Here is a 22,918-nt window from a genome sequence, read left to right on the forward strand (position 1 = left end):
GAAAAATTAAAGCCTTTGCTACTTGCTTGCTACCTCAGAACGCTACATTGGCGGCGGTGTTGAGAGCAGGAATGCGAGCGACAGAAAGGGAGGGAGAGAAAGAGCAAGAGAGAGGAAGAGGAGGAAGAAGGGAGGGAGGGAGTGCTGCTCTGAAAAACTGATGTGGCTGCTGTTGTTGTTAGCTGCAGACTGGGAGAAACACTCCACTGTGAGCAATGTGGGTTTCGCAGCACACAACCGGCGCTTTCCTCCCTTCCACAGACTACAACTGGCGCTTTCCTCCCTTCCACAGACTGCAGGACTGCAGACTGACAAACAACTACCCCATCCCTTCTCCGACACACTGCTTGCACCCGTGTGCGTGTGAAAGCGATAGAGACCACACTGCCTTCCCTATCACCGTCAAATCGGAGAGCAAGAGAGAGAAAGAGAGAGGAGGCAGAGATCCTGGGAGAAAGCTCTGCAGCAGCAGAGACAAGGTGGCACTGCACAACACACTGTGCGGAGGAGAGAAGAGCTGCCACAGACACCCCTGGGAACAGAGAGAGGGGAGGAGGAGAAGGGGGGCAGTGCAGCGCTACATCTCCCCACAGGCAGTGAGAGAAACAAACCAAACATTGGGCTCATAATTTATGGGTGGGATAAATCCTTCCTTCAAACCTGATTTTTCGGCTCACAGTCGATGAAACGCTCATTTTACAGTTCCCATGAGACCCCGATGCTAGGCAGATAGATGCCTTATCTGCAGGGCTTTGCTGTTATTTCTCTATGACTGACTGTCTTGCAGTCGAGGAAGGAAGCGTAAAAATGTAGGCGGGTGAATGCAGTAATAATAAGGGTTTAAGTCTAAGTAGTCAGAATAGGGGTGTGTGTGTGAGAGTATGAAAGAAAGTGTGTGGCAGAGTAGAGAAACAGAGAAAAAGATCAGCATGCAGAGCTTAAAGTTCGTAGAACACGTGACTTTTTTATGTGTTCATACCTTCTCCGCCTCCTAGTCTGGCGGTGTCTGGAAAGGCTCCTTGATGTTATAGGCACGATGCTTGATAATGAAGGGGGCTATGCTTTAATACTAATTGGTTCTCCTCTGTCTCTCACTAAAACACCCACATGGTCACAGCCCACGAGTACTGCATTTTGGCCCTTGGTTCTGCAACAAAACAATCACGTCCCACATTTTATCAACAAATTCAAACACCACTAATTTAAAGATAATGGTTGATTTGCCTTGTATTTCAGTCAGACATTCCAACCTGCCTCTTACAGTCACATTACACTTATGAAAAAATATAAAATAAATGACCAAAAATATGTGGACACCTGCTCGTCGAACATCTCATTCCAAAATCATGAGTATTAATATGGAGTTGGTCCCCCTTTGCTGCTATAACAGCCTCCACTCTTCTGGGAAGGCTTTCCACTAGATGTTGGAACATTGCTGCAGGGACTTGCTTCCATTCAGCAACAAGAGCATTAGTGAGGTCCCAAAGGCCTTCCCCAAACTGTTGCCACAAAGTTGGAAGCACAGAATTGTTAGAATGTCATTGTATGCTATAGCATTAAGATTTCCCTTCACTGGAACTAAGGGGCCTAACCAGAACCATGAAAAACAGCCCCAGATCATTAATTCATCCTCCATCAAACTTTACAGTTGGCACTATGCATTGGGGCAGGTAGTGTTCTCCTGGCATCTGCCAAACCCAGATTCGTGCGTCGGACTGCCAGATGGTAAAGCGTGATTCATCACTACAGAGAATGTTTCCACTGCTCCAGAGTCCAATGGCGGCAATATTTACACCACTCCAGCCAACGCTTGCCATTGAGCATGGTGATGTTAGACTCGTGTGTCGCTGCTCGGCCATAAAAACCCATTTGATGACGCTCCCGACGAACAGTTCTTATGCTGAAGTTGGGTGAGCCATTCTTACTAATCTACTGGAGAGCCAGTTCAGGTTTAAGTATAACTTCTTCTAACTTTTATATGACTGATGCTTTTAGTTGAAGCTTTAATAGGGATAGGGGGCAGTATTCGGAAATTCGGATGAATGACGTGCCCAAAGTAAACTGCCTGTTACTCAGGCCCAGACGCTAGGATTATGCATATAGATGGTAGTATTGGATAGAAAACACTCTAAAATGTCTAAAACTGTTAAAATAATGTATGTGAGTATAACAGAACTGATATGGCAGGCGAAAACCCGAGGAGAATCCTTTTTTTTTAGGTCACCACCCATTGAAATGGCTGTCTACGGGAAAATCAAAGGAATACCTCCCAGATTGCAGTTCCTAGGGCTTCCACTAGATTTCAACAGTCTTCAGACAGAGTTTCAGGCTTGTTCTTTGAAAATTGAGCTAGAATTTGTAGTTTTTCGGCACACGTGGATGAGGGCACGCACTTCGATATTTATCTCGGGTAATCAACATACTATTCTCCGTCTTAAATTGTATCATTTATTTACATATTAGGGTACCTGAGGATTGATTAGGAACATTGTTTGACTTGTTTGGACAAAGCTTATTGGTAACTTTTGGGACTTTTCCTTTCTATGCATTTTGAAAGAGGGAAACCCCCCCCCAAACTCATATTCATTATATAAATAACCACGTTTAATTTTATCTGACTTGCCGTTCCAAATAAAGTTAAATATTTTTTTGCTCAGGCAGGGCCATAAGTAAATAGGTAAACTGGGATATGACTAACAAATTAATCAGGGTGATTTTTCAACAAATACACAGGTATTTCCATAGGAGCAGGATCTTATCTATTTTTGCTAAATTTCTGTTGAAATTTGTTGTAGTCAGTTCCTTTGTTTCTTTAGGGATAAAAATACCGAGTATGTCCACTTCACCATCAGACAATTTTATTGGTAACGGTAATGTAAAAGTATTTTTTTTAGCGATCCAATAAGTAATATGGTACACTTATCATAGTTCGGTTGTAATCCAGAGAGGTTAGAAAAAGTATCTACATTCTCTATGCAGGGATCCAGATTGCAGATTTAAGAGGACACCATTTTTTTAAGCCCCTCTATATTACTGTTGGATGATATTTTAAGAGCTAACATTTTGATGGCCATAAAAAAACAGATATGCCAACAGTGGACAACCTTGTTTTACTCCTCTTGACATTTTAATACTTTCTTAGAAGTAGCCATTATTTATTATTTTACACCTGGGGTTGCTATGTATAACTTTAACCCATTGTATAAGAGATTATCCTAAATTAGTCCAGGCATTTACAGTATATATAAATTAGTCATACTTTATCAAAAGCCTTTTCAAAATCTGCTATGAATACCGGACCTGTTCTCCTAGATTTTTCATAGAGTTCTATTGTTTCAAGTACTATTCTTATACAGTATTATCTCCAATGTGTTGTCCATGTAAAAAAAACACCTTTCAATGCTATGCGCTATGAATTTTTCCATCATAACACTGAAGTGTAAGGGGCCTCAAGTTTCTTTTAGATAAACTAGATCTTTATATTTACCACCTGGAGTTTTCCCCGGCCTAAAGGCTTCACTTGCATCAATAAGTTCCTCCTCTGTAACTTGGCCCTCACACAAGTCTTTAAGTAAAGCTGTTAATTTTACGCCATTATTCGAAAAAGATTCCTTACAGTTAGTGGAAATGGAGGATATTGAAAAGTAAACATATGCTCAAATTACTTTGCTTCCTCTTTCAAAATAGAATTTGGTGAATCATGGATGACTCCATTTGTAATAAGTAAATGTAAATTATTTTTTGTAGCATTTCTATGTTGAAGATTCAAAAATACTCTGGTGCATTTTTCACCATTTTCCGTCCAATTCTCTTTATTTTTTTAAATATATTATACTTGATCGTTCCCAAATAATTTCCTCCATTTATTTTTGTTCTGTGCCTCTATAACTTATTCTGTGCCTTTATGGTACAGTTTTTATTGCAATCCATCTATGCTGTTATTTATTCTATTTCCTTTGTTAAATTAAAAAATAATATATATATATATATATATATATATATATATACACACACACAGTGGGGAGAACAAGTATTTGGTACACTGCCGATTTTGCAGGTTTTCCTACTTACAAAGCATGTAGAGGTCTGTAATGTTTTATCATAGGTACACTTCAACTGTGAGAGACGGAATCTAAAACAAAAATCCAGAAAATCACATTGTATGATTTTTAAGTAAATAATTAGCATTTTATTGCATGACATAAGTATTTGATACATCAGAAAAGCAGAACTTAATATTTGGTACAGAAACCTTTGTTTGCAATTCCAGAGATCATACGTTTCCTGTAGTTCTTGACCAGGTTTGCACACACTGCAGCAGGGATTTTGGCCCACTCCTCCATACAGACCTTCTCCAGATCCTTCAGGTTTCGGGGCTGTCGCTGGGCAATACAGACTTTCAGCTCCCTCCAAAGATTTTCTATTGGGTTCAGGTCTGGAGACTGGCTAGGCCACTCCAGGACCTTGAGATGCTTCTTACGGAGCCACTCCTTACTTGCCCTGGCTGTGTGTTTCGGGTCGTTTTCATGCTGAAAGACCCATCCACGACTCATCTTCAATGCTCTTACTGAGGGAAGGTGATTGTTGGCCAAGATCTCACGATACATGGCCCCATCAATCCTCCCCTCAGGAAACGTATGGTACAAAATGCCTTGCAAAAAAGTATTCATCCCCCTAGCATTTTTCCTATTTTGTTGCGTTACAACCAGTAATTTAAATAGACTTTTATTTAGATTTCATGTAATGGACATACACAAAATAGTTCAATTTGGTGAAGTGAAATGAAAAAAAGAACTTGTTTCAAAAAATTTAAAATAAAAAAAAAACGGAAAAGTGGTATGTAACGCCGTTTGGGTCTTTGTGTGTCAAAAATATACACGTCAAATAACACCATTTGACATGTCAAATAAGCTTCTTTACCAATCAGGACATGAATATGACTCCACATAACGTAATTTAACATGTTCATTAATTGTGTACGTAGTTATTACACATTGATTACACTCTCACTCGTATTTCATATGTCATGCTATGCGTTATAGATTTTGTCGCTGATGATAACATTTGCATAAAGTTTGTTTGGACTCCGCCCAATTCTCAGGTATTGATGAAAGATTATGTTCACTCAACTTCTGTTCTTCCGAGGTAAAATTATCTAGATAGTTAACAATGGCTGCCCAATTTCTCAAAGATTGTATATCTACCATCTATCTCTGATTACACCAGACTGCTGCTCACGGACAGAAGAGATGGACTTCAACCATCAATAGCCAGGTAACGTTAACTTAATGTTATCTAGCTAACGTAGGTGTTGAGAGTGAGTGGTGTAACAGCTGCAAAAAAAGTAACTAACGTAAACTCACTCACTTTTGTACATCGCCTTGGTCCGTACAATTGACCTCATTTTAGCGCCCCAAAAACGTAATATTTCCAGATCAACTGTAATGTCAATACCATTGTAAAGCACACTTTCTCCCCTTTCCAACGAAATAAATGGCATGACCTAAACGATCTGTCCAACTTATCACCTTATCGCCTCTAAAATGTAAAGAAAACACTATAAAAAGTTTATATAATGTGTCATTACATACCTATTTGAAGGTTTGTGTTGAATTTGAATCTGGTTTTTAGGACTGTGCTAAAGTGATCTTAGAAGTAAACAACGGCTTTGAAAATGATGATCGCATGCAATGATGATGCAAAAAATGACTAGGTATCCCCCCCCTTACCCCCGTCACTGTCCATTTCTTATTTTTAAAGGATGAGAGAAGTGCTACACCTGGTGGAGAGAGATTGTAAGACAGAAATAGTTGCTTTATGTGTGCTGTACGTTACAACATGACACGTCAAGATGTAATGGAGGGTCAGTTTTTTCAACTTTTCTCCAAATCTATAGAGCCATTACCATGTCGATCAACGGTTGAATAGAAACTTAGTTCACACCCCAGATTTTGAAGTCAACACAGTCGCTACAGTCCCATTCGTTTTCTTTGTAGCCTCGTTTGAATGTTGCGGTTGCGCACATTTGTACGGAATGGGGTAAGTTTAGGTACATAATATAACGCTTACGTTACCTAACTACCAACGGAGTTAGCTAGCTAAATGTTAGAACTGCCTGCCATTGATATTTAACTGAATGCAAGATAGCTAGCTAACGTTAATTATGGAATCTATAAAACGTTAACTAGTTACTGCTGTACAGTAACGTTAGCTAACTAGCGATGTCTGTATGAAGAACCATTTTTTTTAGCTAGTTTGTAGCTAAAATACATTAGTTCAAACTTTATCGCCTGTCAATGCACGGTTGTCTTCATTGGTCGGAGGCTCAGAGTTGGCACAGTTTAGACAAGAGAACACTTCAGGGGTTGTTAACTACATACAGATAAAATGTCACTGGACCCATCTGGTCTGCAGCCTATTTTTCAGGCTAGAGACCATGTTGGGGAGCCTTCAGTGGGCAAGCGGTCATTTGATTGATGAAGAGATGGCCAGCAATCTAATTGCTGTTGCAGAGGAGTTCCTCCAAGAGGCAAATGACATCCAACAACGGGAACCTTACGAAGATGGCATGTTACATTTGTATAATATTTTGTGTAAGGCATGAGTGGCAAAGACTGAGATTGTATCATTTTACTTGACCTGTGTTAAGTCTCCTGTGTCAAGTCAATAAATGAAAAAAACATGTGGTTGGCCTAAATTCTATGGTGATCTTATAGTCTTTTAACCTAAAGTTTTTAGGAGTGTATTTTGTAATTATCTATTGTATTTTTTTTTTCAGTAGCCTATCAAGTGCCTTTGGAGGGTAGGAGGTATCACATCACCAAGGAGCAGCTTGAGTTCCTCATAGATTGTCATATGACCATCAGACAAATGGCAGATGTTCTCAATGTCGCACTCTGTGGTCAAGCGTCGCATGAGGTAAGTTATCGTAATTGAATAAAGCAATTGTAACACAAGAGGGAGATCTCTACATCCTCTCTAGATTTGATCACATTCCTGATTGATGTATCTTTTTGTGTTATTTTTGTATTTAGTCATTTTCAGCTTTTCAGGTCCTACTCACTGTTATCAGACGCTCAGCTGGATGAGAGGATCAAAGAGCTGATATCGATGAAAACAGAATGGCGTCACTATAAGATAAAACATTTCTTTTACAAAACAATTTATCTCGTTTGTTAGGTGGTAGATTGTTATCCATGGTGCTGTGGATGGTTACAGCAGACTTGTTCTGAAGGCCTCTGACAACAACAGGAGTGCCACAGTCATGGAGTCATTTGAAGCAGCAATCACCAGCTACGGAGTACCATCCCGGGTGAGATGTGACAGGGTGGTGAAAACAACCATATCTGTGCCTTCAAGGAGCAATTCAGGGGTGGTGAGAGGGGAAGTGCCCTCAGAGGAAGGAGCACACAACCAGAGGATAGAGTGGCTGTAGCGGGGACGTCTGGCATGGAGTCTCCAACGTTTACCATGACCTGTTCACCTTCTTGGAGACGGAGCAGTTCATCGACATCAACAATGAGGTGAACCTGTGGGCACTGCACTTACTGTGTTCTTACCACGGGTGAACAGAGACCTTGCTGTGTTCGCCAGTCAGTGGAACCACCATGGGCTGAGGACTGAACAACGGCAGTCACCTCTGCAGTTGTTCCGTCTCGGGTTCCCTGGCAATGCAGAGGACCAATCTGACAGCAGTAAGGGATTTGTTCGCCCCAAATTCAACCACTGGTGCCACAGCTCTTTATTGGTCGGAAGCGGTGATTGTGCCACAAATCCAGTTCACCATCAGCAACACACAGATGGAACTGTTGCGGACAATAATTCCATTGGAAGGCCCCAGAGGCAGCCTGGGAATTGACATTCCACAGAGGGTTATGGCAGTTTTTCTTCAGCGCCACTTGTTCCTACTCCAACCTGACTTACTACACCTCTGATACTCCCCTACTGGGATGAGGGATTGGACACTATCTTCAGCGCCACTCATTCCTTTGAATCAGTTCATTTTTATAATACTAACATTCCCCCTCTTTCACACACTGTATGATTTGGTCTCTAGAAAGGTACGACAGACATCTTCAACTCTAAACGGATGGGGACCAGAGTTTAGACACAGGTGGCCTTAACAAAAGTTAAGTACTTCCACATCCCAGTACGATTCTGTTTGGTCATATTTGGAGAAAGTCAGGTACTGTTAAGATATACGACCTATGGTTATTGCATTTTGCTCTGCGGCGCTTTAGCACAACATTCCATCTGCTGACACAATATTTGTCTTCCACTCAGTACAACACGACCCAGGAGAGGCCTACTGCAAGCACTGGATTGGAGCCTTCAGAGCGTGCCTGCTGCGGGAGGACAACAGACATTTCTGAATGGGCATTATTAAAACAGAACTTACATTTTTGTAATGACCAATCAGGACTCTTATAAATTGTTCAAATAAAAAATTGTGTGGAGCACACTTGATAGTTAAAAAACAACAACTATGAAGATAGGGATTTGGTGGTTCGGCCCCCATTACATTATATATCATTGTGATTAACAGCAACTTATTACAGTTAGTAACATAACATTGTTGACACATTGACAGCTCAAATTATGTGGCTGAAGATGGACTAATGCAGGGCTCTCAACCTTGTTCCTGGAGAGTTACTGTCTTGTAGGTTCACTCCAATCCTAATCTAGTGCACCTGATTTTAATAATTACATGCTTAATAAGTTAATGAGGTTAGTTACAACTGAGGTTGAATTGAAAACCTTACAGGAGGGTAGCTCTCCAGGAACAGGGTTGGAGAGCCTAGGACTAATTGATCTAGTTCTTAGATCAATGCATTTGAAATGACAAAGGTGACAAAGGTGCTTCAGCAAAGTACTGAGTAAAGGGTCATAAATGTCATATTTCCTTTTTTTATACATTTGCAAAAATGTCAACCTATTTTCACAATACCGGAGGTCATGAATTCCCTAAAGGCATTGTAGGTGCTATGAAGAGGGAGCCTTAGTGTCACAGCACACGTGTTTGCCTCTGGGTACTTTTTATTCTGCTGCCTGGCGAGACGCCCTCGTGCTGTGTGGAGGAATTCGATGGTCGGTGTGTCCTCAAACCCAAGGGGTGTCACCACCGTTGCCCCAGTAGCAAACTCCAACACCATCGCCACTGTTAGAGGAGGACATTCTCCATCTGAGTACACAGCAAAACATTTCAATCACAAAATTGAATAATATACAGTTACCGATAAACTGGAACAATTGACTATTTTACCTTGCACCTCAGCCAGCCAGTTGTACCTGTGGCCGATGGTGTCGTTCTCCAAACATGGCCGGTTGCCGCCAGGTATGGAATAGGTTACTTTAAGCAGGTCCCACAGGACCCTGGCAGTGGGAGGCTTTATGGAGTGCTCGGAAGCTGTCCGGATGGTTCCCCAATGCCTCGAGCAGCCCAAAAGAGTTGAGACCATATTTCAACCTGTTATGGTTTAGAGACAGTATGTATATTTAAAATAAGTGTTAATGACAATATAGTGATGTGTATTGATTTAGAGGGGGGTGGATTGATTAAAAAGGTAATGACAAGTACTTCACAAATTAATGACAGAGTTGACTTACTGCTCCAAGACCACCTTGGACAAATTGTTGAGCCACCAATTCAACCACACAATCCTTTTTTTGTAGGGGAACGAGCCTCCTCCTCCTGTCTTAATTTGTATTCATCTGGGGGAATGTTTTCCCCCCAAAAAGCTGCTCTCCTCCTGACCATAGGGCACTTTGATCTGCCAGACAGGATACTCTAAAGATACTGAGGTATGGAAACATGATTTAAATATTATAAAAAGTATCCTAATATAAAACAGGGAAACAGTCCATGATCTTTACATCAGTAAAATAACCTTCAATAAGTCTGTTTAATCACAAGATAGATTCCCACCTAGCTTACTTACAAAGCAAGCACTGTGCATTGCACTGTGTCCTCATGTATTACATGGATATAGGGAAAATGTACCTATCCTGTTCAGCTGCCGGATGGTAGGGTCAGCGATGAGGCAAACCCCCATAGTTATCAGCCTGCTTCTCCCGGTTTGCCGCCTTTGGACTCCAGCATTATTCTGTCTCCTGAACGATTGAAATCTGACATGTGCAAACGTTATAAATGTTACAATAATGACACTCCGCATAATCGATGCGCACCCCACGGTAGCTGTTGCAATCATTAGCTAGCTAACATTACTAGGTAGATGTGCCGGTTAATGTTGACTTTTGCCAGGTATTACCTAACCTAGCAAAATTAATCCTACATTTGAACCACTCGATCCTCCTGGGGTGGTTGTAAAGGTGGTTGCACTTGGCTGGCAAAACGTAAAAAGCGGTCTCATGTTTTCAAGGTTTGTTGGTGATGATGAATGAGAAGTTTTTCATATAGTGATTGGCCAACATTTGCATATAGTTTACATATTGTTATTTGACGCGTCAAATAGTGTTATTTGACATGTATCTTTTTGGTACGCAAAGACCCAAAGGGCGTTCCATAGGTGCGTGCACATGTATTCACCCCCTTTGCTTTGAAGCCCCTAAATAAGATCTGGTGCAACCAATTACCTTCAGAAGTCACATAATTAGTTAAATAAAGTCTACCTGTGTGCAATCTAAGTGTCACATGATCTCAGTATATATACACACACCTGTTATGAAAGGCAACAGAGTCTGCAACACCATTAAGCAAGGGGCACCACCAAGCAAGCGGCACCATGACGACCAAGGAGCTCTCCAAACAGGTCAGGGACAAAGTTGTGGAGAAGTACAGATCAGGGTTGGGTTATAAAAAAATATCTGAAACTTTGAACATCCCACAGAGCACCATTACATCCATTATTAAAAAATGGAAAGAATATGGCACCACAACAAACCTGCCAAGAGAGGGCCGTCTACCAAAACTCTGATTAATACCCATGCAAGGAGGGTATTAATCAGAGAGGCAACAAAGAGACCAAAGATAACCCTGAAGGAGCTGCAAAGCTCCACAGTGGATATTGGAGTATCTGTCCATAGGACCACTTTAAGCCATACACTCCGCAGAGCTGGGCTTTACGGAAGAGTGGCCAGAAAAAAAGCCATTGCTTAAAGAAAAAATAAGAAAACACGTTTGGTGTTTTCCAAAAGGCATGTAGGAGACTCCCCAAACATATGGAAGAAGGTACTCTGGTCAGATGAGACTAAAATTGAGCTTTTTGGCTATGTCTGACTCAAACCCATCACCTCTCATCACCCCGATAACACCATCCCCACAGTGAGGCATGGTGGCAGCATCATGCTGTGGGCATGTTTTTCATCGGCAGGGCCTTGAAACTGGTCAGAATTGAAGGAATGATGGAGGGCGCTAAATACAGGGAAATTCTTGAGAGAAACCTGTTTCAGTCTTCCAGAGATTTGAGACGGGGATGGAGGTTCACCTTCCATCAGGACAATTCAATTTCTAAGCTTACTGCTAAAGCAACACTCGAGTGATTTAAGGGGAAACATTTAAATGTCTTGGAATGGCCTAGTCAAAGCCCAGACCTCAAACCAATTGAGAATCTGTACACCAGCGGAACCCATCCAACTTGAAGGAGATGGAACAGTTTTGCCTTGAAGAATGGGCAAAAACCCCAGTGGCTAGATGTGCCAAGCTTATAGACACATACCCCAATAGACTTGCAGCTGTAATTGCTGAAAAAGGTGGCTCTACAAAATATTCACTTTACGGGGGTCAATAGTTTTCAGTTTTTTGTCTTATTTCTTGTTTATTTCACAATAAAAACATTATTGCATCTTCAAAGTGGTAGGCATGTTGTGTAAATAAAATGATACAACCTGGAATGAAAATAGATTTTGGGGGGGTTTTTAAGGCAACAAAATGCCAAGAGGGGTGAATACTTTCACACGCCACTGCACACCATGAGTGGCCGGATGTAATTTGCTGGACCTTGGGACATCCCTACTCTAAAGCATAACCCTAACCTTAACCCTTACCCACCCTAACCTTACACATAACCAAATTAAATACCTAACCTTAACCATTTTAAATGTCAAAATTAAACTGGATAGGGATGTCCAAAAGAGGCGGAATAGCAAGGACCATATGTTTATCATCTGAGAGCTGTATCCATGAATACTGGTCAGGGGACACAAAATAAATGACTGGTGTAAGAGACAGACGGTGGCCATATAAATAGGGAATTAGAACACTATCATGACATAGTGAGACTGACCATCAGATGCAGGCAACATCAGCAGAGTAAAATAAAAAGCAAATCATTTAAAAATGTATGCACACTCAGCTGTGCTTCACGAGTAATACCACAACGGGTCTATTACCAGTGTGATCATATAGCCATAAGCACTTTACATGCTTCAAAGTGAGGCGATCTTCACTTCATTTGTCTATGGAGATTGCATGGCAGTGTACTCAGTTTTATACACCTGTTAGCAACCTGGCTCAAATAGCCAAATCCACTAATTTGAAGGGGTGTCCACATACTTTTGTATATGTAATGTGTAGTAAGGATGGGGTACTGGTATTTGTTAAACACTTCGCCATATTAGACTGAAAGATGTAAGGTAATTTTGCCAAATATGACCATTAGTTGTTCAATCAACATATTTGCTGCTACTTCAATCAACCCCGTTTTAAAAGCCTCCCTTCCTGTTTTACATTCAATGAGACCAACCAGAATAATTTCCTTTGCAAAATAGTCCCAGATTTTCATAAAACAGGGGCACACGTGGTCTCTCGTTTCTGCATCACCAAATTTTGCACAAGGCAAAAATTATTTGTTCAGTGCTGCGGGAGCAGGGGTGTAGTGCTGCCAGAGGCACTTGAGCTTCACTCTACTACTTCTCACAATAGTGCACATTTAGTCAAGTTAGATGAATGAATGTCTTGGAAGATCACAATGATTCATTAGTATTCTACATAACAGAACCAAATATAATAGCATAGTATAACATTACTGTTACATAAAAAACACAAGTTCAGTAATTTCTTATGAGATTTTAGGATCTTTAGCTGAATAATCTTTTTGGGGAATTATTTAGTCAAAATTTTAGTGTACCCACTTCTCCAGGCACCACTACATAGGGCCAGTGGAAAGACGGCATTCACACAGCATGCTAAAGGTAAAGCAGTCCATGAACTCAGACATAATAAGCCAGTAGGTTCCACTCATGAGAATAGAAAAACAACCATTAAGCATTTAAATCTAAATGTACAACTATTACTTCCCATTGCAAAAAAAAGCATTTCACGTTTAGCACACAAAGTAACTGGTGACCTGAAGTTTAAAGTGGAACTGCTTGCAGATATGAAACAGACAATCATAATATCAAAACTATCAAATTCCCAGTTTATGCAACAAAACCCTTTTAAAAATAGGTTCTACTATTTACAGTTTTTATTTAACCTTTATCTAACTAAGCAAGTCAGTAAAGGGAAAATTATTAATTACAATGATGGCCTACCCCGGCCAAACCCAGACGATGCTGGGCCAATTGTGCACGGCCCTATGGGGCTCCCAATAACAGTCGGATGTGATACAGCCTGGACATACACTAAGGCATTCTGGCAGAATAGATGGAGGCAGTTCACCAAGCTGCTTGCCTATTGTCCTGTAGCCCATCCCAGCCTTGTGCAGGTCTACAATTTTATCCCTGATGTCCTTACACAGCTCTCTGGTCTTGGCCATTGTGGAGAGGTTGGAGTCTGTTTGATTGTGTGTGGACAGGTGTCTTTTATACAGGTAACGAGTTCAAACAGGTGCAGTTAATACAGGTAATGAGTGGAGAACAGGAGGGCTTCTTAAAGAAAAACTAACAGGTCTGTGAGAGCCGGAATTCGTACTGGTTGGTAGATGATCCAATACTTATGTCATGCAATAAAACGCAAATTAATTGCTTAAAATTCATACAATGTGATTTTCTGGATTTCAGATTCTGTCAGATTTTGCCCAGCACTGTAGCCTCATCCCGACCGTCACGTTGTACACCACCATACAATGGGGAGAACAAGTATTTGATACACTGCCGATTTTGCAGGTTTCCCTACTTACAAAGCATGTAGAGGTCTGTGATTTTTAAGGAAATATTCCTTAAGTTAAAATAATTATACAACAAAACAAAGTGAGTGATTGAGTGAGTTTGATAATTACCTGGACCACATCACACTGCTTCAGGTCTACAAGCCTCTGGAAGTTCCAGCGTGCCACTCCAGGAAGTGAACAGCTTGCTGGAAAGACAGTTAGTTACCTGTCACCCACCGAGCAGGTTGGCAGATCTGAAAAACGGGCACAATAAAATTTATGACAAAACCTTGACTACACACTAACCTAAACAGAACAGACTATGGGAGGCGCACAGTAGAACATAGAGCCATGGCTACATGGAACTCTATTCCACATCAAGTAACTCATGCAAGCAGTAGAATTTGATTTTAAAAACAGATAAAAATACACCTTATGGAAGAGCGGGGACTGTGAAGAGACACATGCATACACACGATAACATACGCACTGTACACACACGTAGACAAGGATTTTGTGTTGTAGATATGTGGTAGTAGAGTAATGGCCTGAGGGCACACGCTTAATGTGTTGTGAATGTATTGTTATGTTTTTAAAATTGTACAACTGCCTTAATTTTGGACCCAAAGAAGAGTAATGCTGTCTTGGCAGCAGCTAATGGGGATCCATAATAAATACAATACAACAAATTAATTAAGTCTGCGTGTGACTTCATTTTCCCAACTGCCCAATGTACTTGCTCTTGCAATCTCATGTGTGTGTGTGTGTTCTGTGTTATGACTTAGAGGTGTCAACCTGACCACATTCGTGTAGTAGGCCAATCAGTGATTAGCTATAATTACTTATAAACAGAGTACAGTAAAAAGGATATCAAATATTCAGATCTGGATTGACAAGTTGGCTAAATCATGTGAAGTTACAAACCTCTAGGGCTTAGTCTAGACTCAAGTGAAATAAAGGATGCAGGACATGAGCTCTAGGATCATGCCTCAGGACTACCTGGCCTCAGGACTACCTGGCTGTCCCCGTCTCCAGTCCACCTAGTCGTGCTGCTGATCCAGTCTCTGCTGTTTCTGTCTGTAGCTATGGAGAACCCTGACCTGCTCAAGGCTCACCAGAGGTACTAACTTATCCCAGACCCGCTGTTTGATCCTGTCTCTCTCTACCGGACCTACTGTCTCAACTAGAGGTCGACCGATTATGATTTTTCAACGCCGATACCGATAACGATTATTAGAGGACCAAAAAAAAGCAGATACCGATTAATCGGCCGATTTTTATTATTTTATTTGTAATAATGACAATTACAAAAATACTGATTGAACACTTAAATGAACTTAATATAATACATCAATAAAAATCAATTAAGCCTCAAATAAATAATGAAACATGTTCAATTTGGTTTAAAAAAATGCAAAAACAAAGTGTTTGAGAAGAAAGTAAAAGTGCAATATGTGCCACGTAAAAAAGCTAACGTTTAAGTTCCTTGCTCAGAACATGAGAACATATGAAAGCTGGTGGTTCCTTTTAACCTGAGACTTCAATATTCCAAGGTAAGAGGTTTTAGGTTGTAGTTAATATAGTATTCATAGGACTATTTCTCTCTATACCATTTGTATTTCATATACCTTTGACTATTGGATGTGCAACGATTGTGCTTTTTTCGCAAATGCGCTTTTGTTAAATCATCCCTCTGCGTTGCATCAATTATATGCAACGCAGGACACGCTAGATAAACTAGTAATATCATCAACCATGTGTAGTTAACTAGTGATTGTGATTAATTGTTTTTTCTAAGATGTTTAATGCTAGCTAGCAACTTACCTTGGCTTCTTACTGCATTTGCGTAACAGGCAGGCTCCTCGTGGAGTGCAATAAGAGGCAGGTGGTTAGAGCATTGGACTAGTTAACTGTAAGGTTGCAAGATTGAATCCCCAAGCCGACAAGGTAAAAATCTGTCGTTCTGCCCCTGAACAAGGCAGTTAACCCACCGTTCCTAGGCCGTCATTGAAAATATGAATGTGTTCTTAACTGACTTGCCTGGCCAAATCGGTGTACAAAAATACCGATTTCCGATTGTTATGAAAACTTGAAATCGGCCCTAATTAATAGGCCATTCCGATTAATCGGTCGACCTCTAGTCTCAACCTCTAAATGCTCAGCTATGAAGAGCCAAGTGGCATTTACTCCTGAGGTGCTTAACTATTGCACCCTCTATAACCCTCTATTATTTGACACCGCTGGTCATCTATGAACGTTTAAACGTCTTGAAGAATAATCTGGCTAAATGTCTCTACTCTTTTATAATCTCCACCAGCACAGCCAGAAGAGGACTGGCCACCTCTTAGAGCCTGGTCCCTCTCTAGGTTTCTTCCTGGGTTCCTGCTTTTCTAGGGAGTTTCTCCTAGCCACATTGTTTCTATATCTGCATTGCTTGCTCTTTGGGGTTTTAGGCTGGGTATCCGTTTCAGCACTTTGTGACAACTGCTGATGTAAAATGGGCTTTATAAAATACATTTGATAGATTGTTTGTATATGCTTCTATTCATGTAAGTAACGAAATCTAAATATGACATTGAGTTGTCTTACATTTCCTCAATAGGAAGTTAAGCCAACACATTTTCCTGGTCTTTCCTGCTGGGGACAGGGGGCTTCAGGGTTGGGAATGGAGGGCCTAGAGAATTGGAATATTAACAATAATTAGTGTCTACATTTATGAATGAATGAAATACAATATGGGTTAGCCCTGTATCTCATCTGATTGAAAATTGCTTATGATATACAGTATATGTTTATTTTCTTGGGAAAATCTGCCACCAAACCACACAATTCTATATAGTGAGAGTGCACACAACCATTAGCTTATTTTACCAAGTCAAAAATAACATCATTTTGTCAAGGGACCCAACGAATAACAACGACGCTAGCATACTGCACCCCATATCAACCAACTTGCCAACTAGTAGTGAACAAGGTTATATTGTTGTCATTCAGTAACCAAAGATGTTCTACTAAAATAGACCACATCCTTTCAAAGTCACGTTTATTGGTCAGTCAGGTGGCTTAGTGACGTCAATAAAAAAGCATGGTCATCATATTCAAATTAGGTTCAAAATTAGATGCAGATGTTGGACTGGAGATTTGGAGAAGAGGGACTTAACACTGATATTTTTTATAGCACTCTACAGTTAATTTAAACAGCAGCCATGTTGTTTTGTCTCTCTGTATGTGTAAGAGGAGCGTGACGTAGACTCTAGAAGTCAGCAGAAAGGCAACCTTTCTTGCTACTCCTGTGACCAGTACCCAAATGAGGACCTGACATTCTTACGGATTGTGTCCTGCTATAGTCAGTAGTGTATATGGACTCACCCCTGTAGTCTGCAGACTTCTGGGGTCTACGCCACACTCATCTTCAATCAAAACGGGCACTCCTCTGTAAGACACCACCTTAACAACCATCGCTTGATTAGCAACACCCCCAATAACGGAGAACATATTATAGAATAAAGACCCACACTTTATCCTGTCTTATGAAACATTAGAATAAAGACCCACACTTTATTCTATGAAACATTTTCAGTTGCTGCCCTCTGAAACGTGATAGATGTGTTGAAGCTCTGCTCTAATGCTACACATGGTGTATGTCTTTCTGCCATTTTCCTATTTATGGGATGCATGCATAATGTGTTCTTCCAGGTTGTGAACAAATGCTCTACTTTCATGGTGTCTATATGTTCTATATTTTTCACCATGTTAAAAGGCTTTTAATAAATGTACAGTGCCTTGCAAAAGTATTCATCCACCTTGGCGTTTTTCCTATTATGTTGCATTACAACCTGTAATTCACGTTTGGTGTTTGCCAAAAGGCATGTGGGAGACTCCCCAAACATATGGAAGAAGGTACTCTGGTCAGATGAGAATAAAAGTGAGCTTTTTTTTTTTAAGTATTCACTTTACGGGGGTGAATAGTTATGCACGTTCAAGTTTTCCATTTCTTTGTCTTATTTTTTGTTTGTTTCACAAATAATATTTTGCATCTTCAACATGGTAGGCATGTTGTGTAAATAAAATGATACAAACCACCCCCCCAAAAAACAGATGATGGCTTCTTTGATTGTGCAGCATACCCTGGGATGGCCTTGGATGTAATATGGCTGGGCACATTGTTAAACTAACGTTAGCTAGCCATGCTGCCTCATGCTAGTTGCGTTAAACCCAGCTATAGATTTGTTTCATTACTGGTAGCTAGCATGTTTGATCCATCAGTGATTATTGCTTTGGTGATTGATTCAATGGGTAGTCATGGATACAGCACACTACAGATGACATAGTCAACGTGTGCCTCACCATGTAATAGTTACTCCAAATGCATCTTTATTATTTATTAAATACCTTTCAACATCTGGAAACTGGAAAAGGGATATTCCTCCCTTCCATTTTACAGTAAACAAGGTATTTATTGATGGCAAATGTTTCTTATCATGACAAAAGTTGATTCACAAAAGGAGTACTAGTAGAGGGAAAACTTGCAAAGAAATTTCGATTTCTAGCTATTTAAGCCAAGTATGTTTTGTTTTTTTAGTTGTGAATTAGCTAGCCAGCTAGATATCTACTTGGGACAGCTAGTTAGCTACCGCCAAGAAGAGGACGAAGACCATTTGTGCCTCACTGAATATGCATGACGTTCATTAGGAAAACGCCCACTATCTAGTGTACTCGTCCTAAACAAAGTAATCTATATAAACAAATAGGTAAGTCAAGTCTACCAAACTTAGTGCACTCTGTTTATTATAGATTCTAGTTTTGGAAACAGAAAACTGTATGGAGATCAAATGTTTAATTTATGAGAAAATGTCAGTGGGCTTCCTCTTACTACAACATTTGGTAGTGAGAGGAAACGCTAACAGGATGTCTCACATTTATACCTCCGGTGAAATATCTGTGGTAATATTGTAACGTTACCACATTATTATCCACCTAGCTTGCTAGTGATAGCTAGCGCCAAAGAAACAACAAATGAATAACATAATACCTATCTAGCTTGTATGTAAAACAACTTTACAGATTATTAAAACGTTTGATAGCAAAGTTGCCTTACCAGTATGCTGCTCTCTCCGGAAATAGAGTGATGCATCCAGATATGAGCGACGTTAGCATTAGTTAACTAGCAGCGCCAGCATGTTAGCTATGACAGTATCTATCCAGCAAAAATGTCGAGGTCAAAAACGAAAGAAACTATGTTAAGCCATGCTGACTTCGTAAAATCAGACTGAAATAATTAACAGGCTGAACGTACATTTATGTGACTAACTAGCTAACTTTAGCTTGCCAGCTCAGTGACCGGTGTTGCACCTATTCCTGTTTACAGAGTGTGCGTCCCTCCCCACCCCCACGTCCTGCATTGAGGAGCGCCACTGAGTCAGCATGTGGCCAGAATTCTATCACATCCGTGTTGGTTTACAAACCACATTGACAATGCATGGGAAACTGTTAGGGCCCTTGAGCAAAAGAATCCCTGGCAGATGGGGAGGATGGAGTGGGCTGTCATTGTAAATAAGAATTAGCCTAGTTAAACTGACATGCCTAGTTAAATAAAAGGTTACACTAAGAGCATAACATTTATACACTATACTTTTAGTTTAACCAATACCCAAAGGGAGATTCAGTCAAAATAAAAATCTCATTGATTTATCAAGACCAGTCCCCATGCTTGTTCAGAGCAGCGCGAAACGGTGCTGAAATAGTTGTAGGCTATTGCTTCAAATCCAATTACTTCTAAATTCAATATGCTCTTTAAATAAATAAGACCTTCACCGCTTTTAACAGCACATTACTCAACACCGGTGAGACTCATGTCACCTACGGCAGGCCTACAGTATTTTGAAAAATATGACGTGACTCTCCACCAATAATTACATATAGAGGATTGGAAGATTGTAAATTAAAACCAAAAGCCACCCCATGGGTCTCCCAGTCGAGGCCAGCACAGGTATTGAACCAGCATCTGTAACAACACAGTTTGCACTGCTATGTAGTGTCTTAGACCATTATGCTATTCAGGCGCTGTACAACGTGACCGGTCACGAGTGGACTACAGTAAGAATATCCTGGAAGGATATTGACCTCATCCCGTCAGTAGAGAATGCCTGGTTGCTCTTTAAAAGTGCTTGCCTCACCATCTTAAATAAGCATGCCCCATTCAAAAAATGTAGAACTAAGAACAGATATAGCCCTTGGTTCACCCCAGACTTGACTGCCCTTGACCAGCACAAAAACATCTGTGGCTAAATCGAGTGTGCCTACTGCACTGGCCAATCAGATAGCTCAAATCACTGTGCCTACAGAGCTTCCACAACCCTGACCAAAGCAAAGTTTGATACTAGCCTACGTAAGATATATTTTTCTCCCCAATCGCTGCAACTCCCCAATAGACTCGAGAGGGAAAGGTTGAGTCATACGTCCTCTGAAACATGACCCACCCGCACCAATGTGTCAGAGGAAACACTGTTCATCTGACGACCGAGGTCCATCTGCAGGCTCCCTGCCCGCCACAAGGAGTTGCTAGAGCGTGATGAGCCAAGTAAAGCCCCCCAGCCAAACCCTCCCCTAATCCGGACAACGCTGGGCCAATTGTGGGCCGCTCGTCGGTAACGGGGTACTATCACGTATACTCACTCTCCGGCCTCTAGGTCATCAGGCTGCTGATTATCTCGCACACCTGTCACCATCTTCTTGCGCATCTGGGCCTCATGACAATCACCTGGACTCTGTCCCCTCCTTGATTATCTTCCCTATATCTGTCACTCCCCTTGGTTCTTTCCTCAGGTGTTATGGACTCTGTTTTCATGTCGGTGTATTGTTTGTGTTTGTTTCATTTATTAAAACACTCACTCCCTGAACTTGATTCCCGACTCTCAGCGCACTTGTTACAGTTCTCCCTGTACACCAAGTCAGAACCGTAGGAAAAATAAAGCCCTTACAATATTCAATGATGACATTTCTCAAAAACAGGTTATAGGCTATATGTGCACCACCGAGTCAGAACAGTAACTTTTGGTGAAATTAAAAGTTGAAAATAGACCAAATTATTAGGGTGAGGCACATAGGCTACTAACAGCTTACGACACAACATACACTTAGTATTACTTTCTTAGCTTCAGTATACATATTTCCCTGACATATTACATAATTTATGCAGCAGCATATAAGACATTTTTGGACTCACCTTGTGATGTTCTCACTTGAACAGGAAAGTGGTCCTTCGTGGGCAAATTTTGTCATCAGAGAAAGAGGCCGGGTTTACAATTCCGAGTTGAATGACCGTTCAAAATGTATTTTCCCAGTCTGAGCTCATTTATTCCCAACCTCCCAGTTGCAATGCTTGCAGTTAGCCATTGTCACTGATTCCTTCCAAACCACTCATTGTTGAATTTCTGATTTTCAACTTGTTGAGTAATGTTTATGTCCAATGGCCGATGATCACGTGTTATCTATAATTTCTCTTCATTATTTATCTTCATATGACAAGGATTAAAAAGGATTTGCCAGTACATTGTCGACTTGATTCATGACGATTGCTAGCTAAGATTTTGAAAGTAAGATGTTAACATGATCAGTCCAATCAAAGCTACTTTACATGTAACATGATTTGACATAATTTTATCTGTGGCCAATGACCTTGAGACTTCTTCGAAGGGCACTACTAATGTAACTCTATGGCAGGACCCAAAGGGCTTGAATTTTCAATGTCTACCCTTACTAATGACTGGTGATATAGTTTCCCCATAAGTGACAGAACACTGAGCCAATCAAGGACCAACTCTCCTGTTTCCTGCTAGCTTGCCCCACTACCACGGAAAGCACTGAGCTTGGCTGAAATACCTGCATTTTGGAGCTGCCTTACTCAAGAAAACAAAAAAGAGAATGTTTGTATCATGTTTCAGGAGAAGACCCAGTTGCAGACAGTGTCGAAGTAACAAAAGTGTATTACTAGAACAGGGGGCAGGCAAAATGACAGGTCAAGGGCAGGCAAAGGTTGGTAATTCAGATCAGAGTCCATAAGGTACAGAATGGCTGGCAGGCTCAGGGTCAGGACCGGCAGAAGGATCAAAACCGGGAAAACTAGAAAACAGGAACTAGAAAAAGACAGGAGCAAGGGGAAAAATGCTGGTAGGCTTGATGACCAAAACGAACTGGCAAAAGACAATCAGAGAACACAGGTATAAATACACTGGGGATAATGGAGAAGATGGGCGACATCTGGAGGGGAGTGGAGACGAGCACAGAGACAAGTGAAACCGATCAGGGTGTGACAGTTTGTATGCTATTAACTCAATGATATTTACAGTTGAAGTCGGAAGTTTATATACACTTTAGCGAAATACATTTAAACTCAGTTTTTCACAATTCCTGACATTTAATCCAAGTAAAAATTCCCTGTCTTAGGTCAGTTAGGATCACCACTTTATTTTAAGAATGTGAAATGTCCGAACTATAGCAGAGAGAATTATTTATTTCAGCTTTTATTTCTTACATCACATTCCCAGTGGGTCAGAAGTTACATTACACTGAGTTAGTATTTGGTAGCATTGCCTTTGAATTGTGTAACTTGGGTCAAACGTTTCAGGTAGCCTTCCACAAGCTTCTCACAATAAGTTGGGTGAATTTTGGCCCATTCCTCTTAACAGAGCTGGTGTAACTGAGTCAGGTTTATAGACCTCCTTGCTCACACATGCTTTTTCAATTCTGCCCACAAATATATATTTATATAGGATTGAGGTCAGGGCTTTGTGATGGCCAGTCCAATACCTTGAATTTGTTGTCCTTAAGCCATTTTGACACAACTTTGAAATTATGTTTGGGGTCATTGT

At 40.7% G+C, this 22,918-nt stretch overlaps 1 long non-coding RNA gene across 2 annotated transcripts; it reads right to left on the reverse strand.

Moving 5' to 3' along the window:
• Positions 1 to 6,765: 6,765 nt before the first annotated feature.
• On the reverse strand, positions 6,766 to 19,426 carry LOC139376483 (uncharacterized). Of its 2 annotated transcripts, XR_011627934.1 has the most exons (8): positions 19,147 to 19,426; positions 17,418 to 17,495; positions 16,638 to 16,722; positions 14,178 to 14,302; positions 10,001 to 10,125; positions 9,607 to 9,796; positions 9,263 to 9,466; positions 6,766 to 9,181 (listed from the first exon to the last, which is right to left on the reverse strand). It is a non-coding gene; the product is annotated as an uncharacterized lncRNA (long non-coding RNA). The 2 variants fall into 2 exon arrangements; XR_011627935.1 differs by lacking the exon at positions 17,418 to 17,495 and having other exon boundaries at positions 9,289 to 9,466; positions 19,147 to 19,425.
• Between the last annotated feature and the right edge of the window lie 3,492 nt (positions 19,427 to 22,918).

Source organism: Oncorhynchus clarkii, chromosome 20, assembly GCF_045791955.1.
Source record: "Oncorhynchus clarkii lewisi isolate Uvic-CL-2024 chromosome 20, UVic_Ocla_1.0, whole genome shotgun sequence".
Lineage (NCBI taxonomy): Eukaryota > Metazoa > Chordata > Actinopteri > Salmoniformes > Salmonidae > Oncorhynchus > Oncorhynchus clarkii.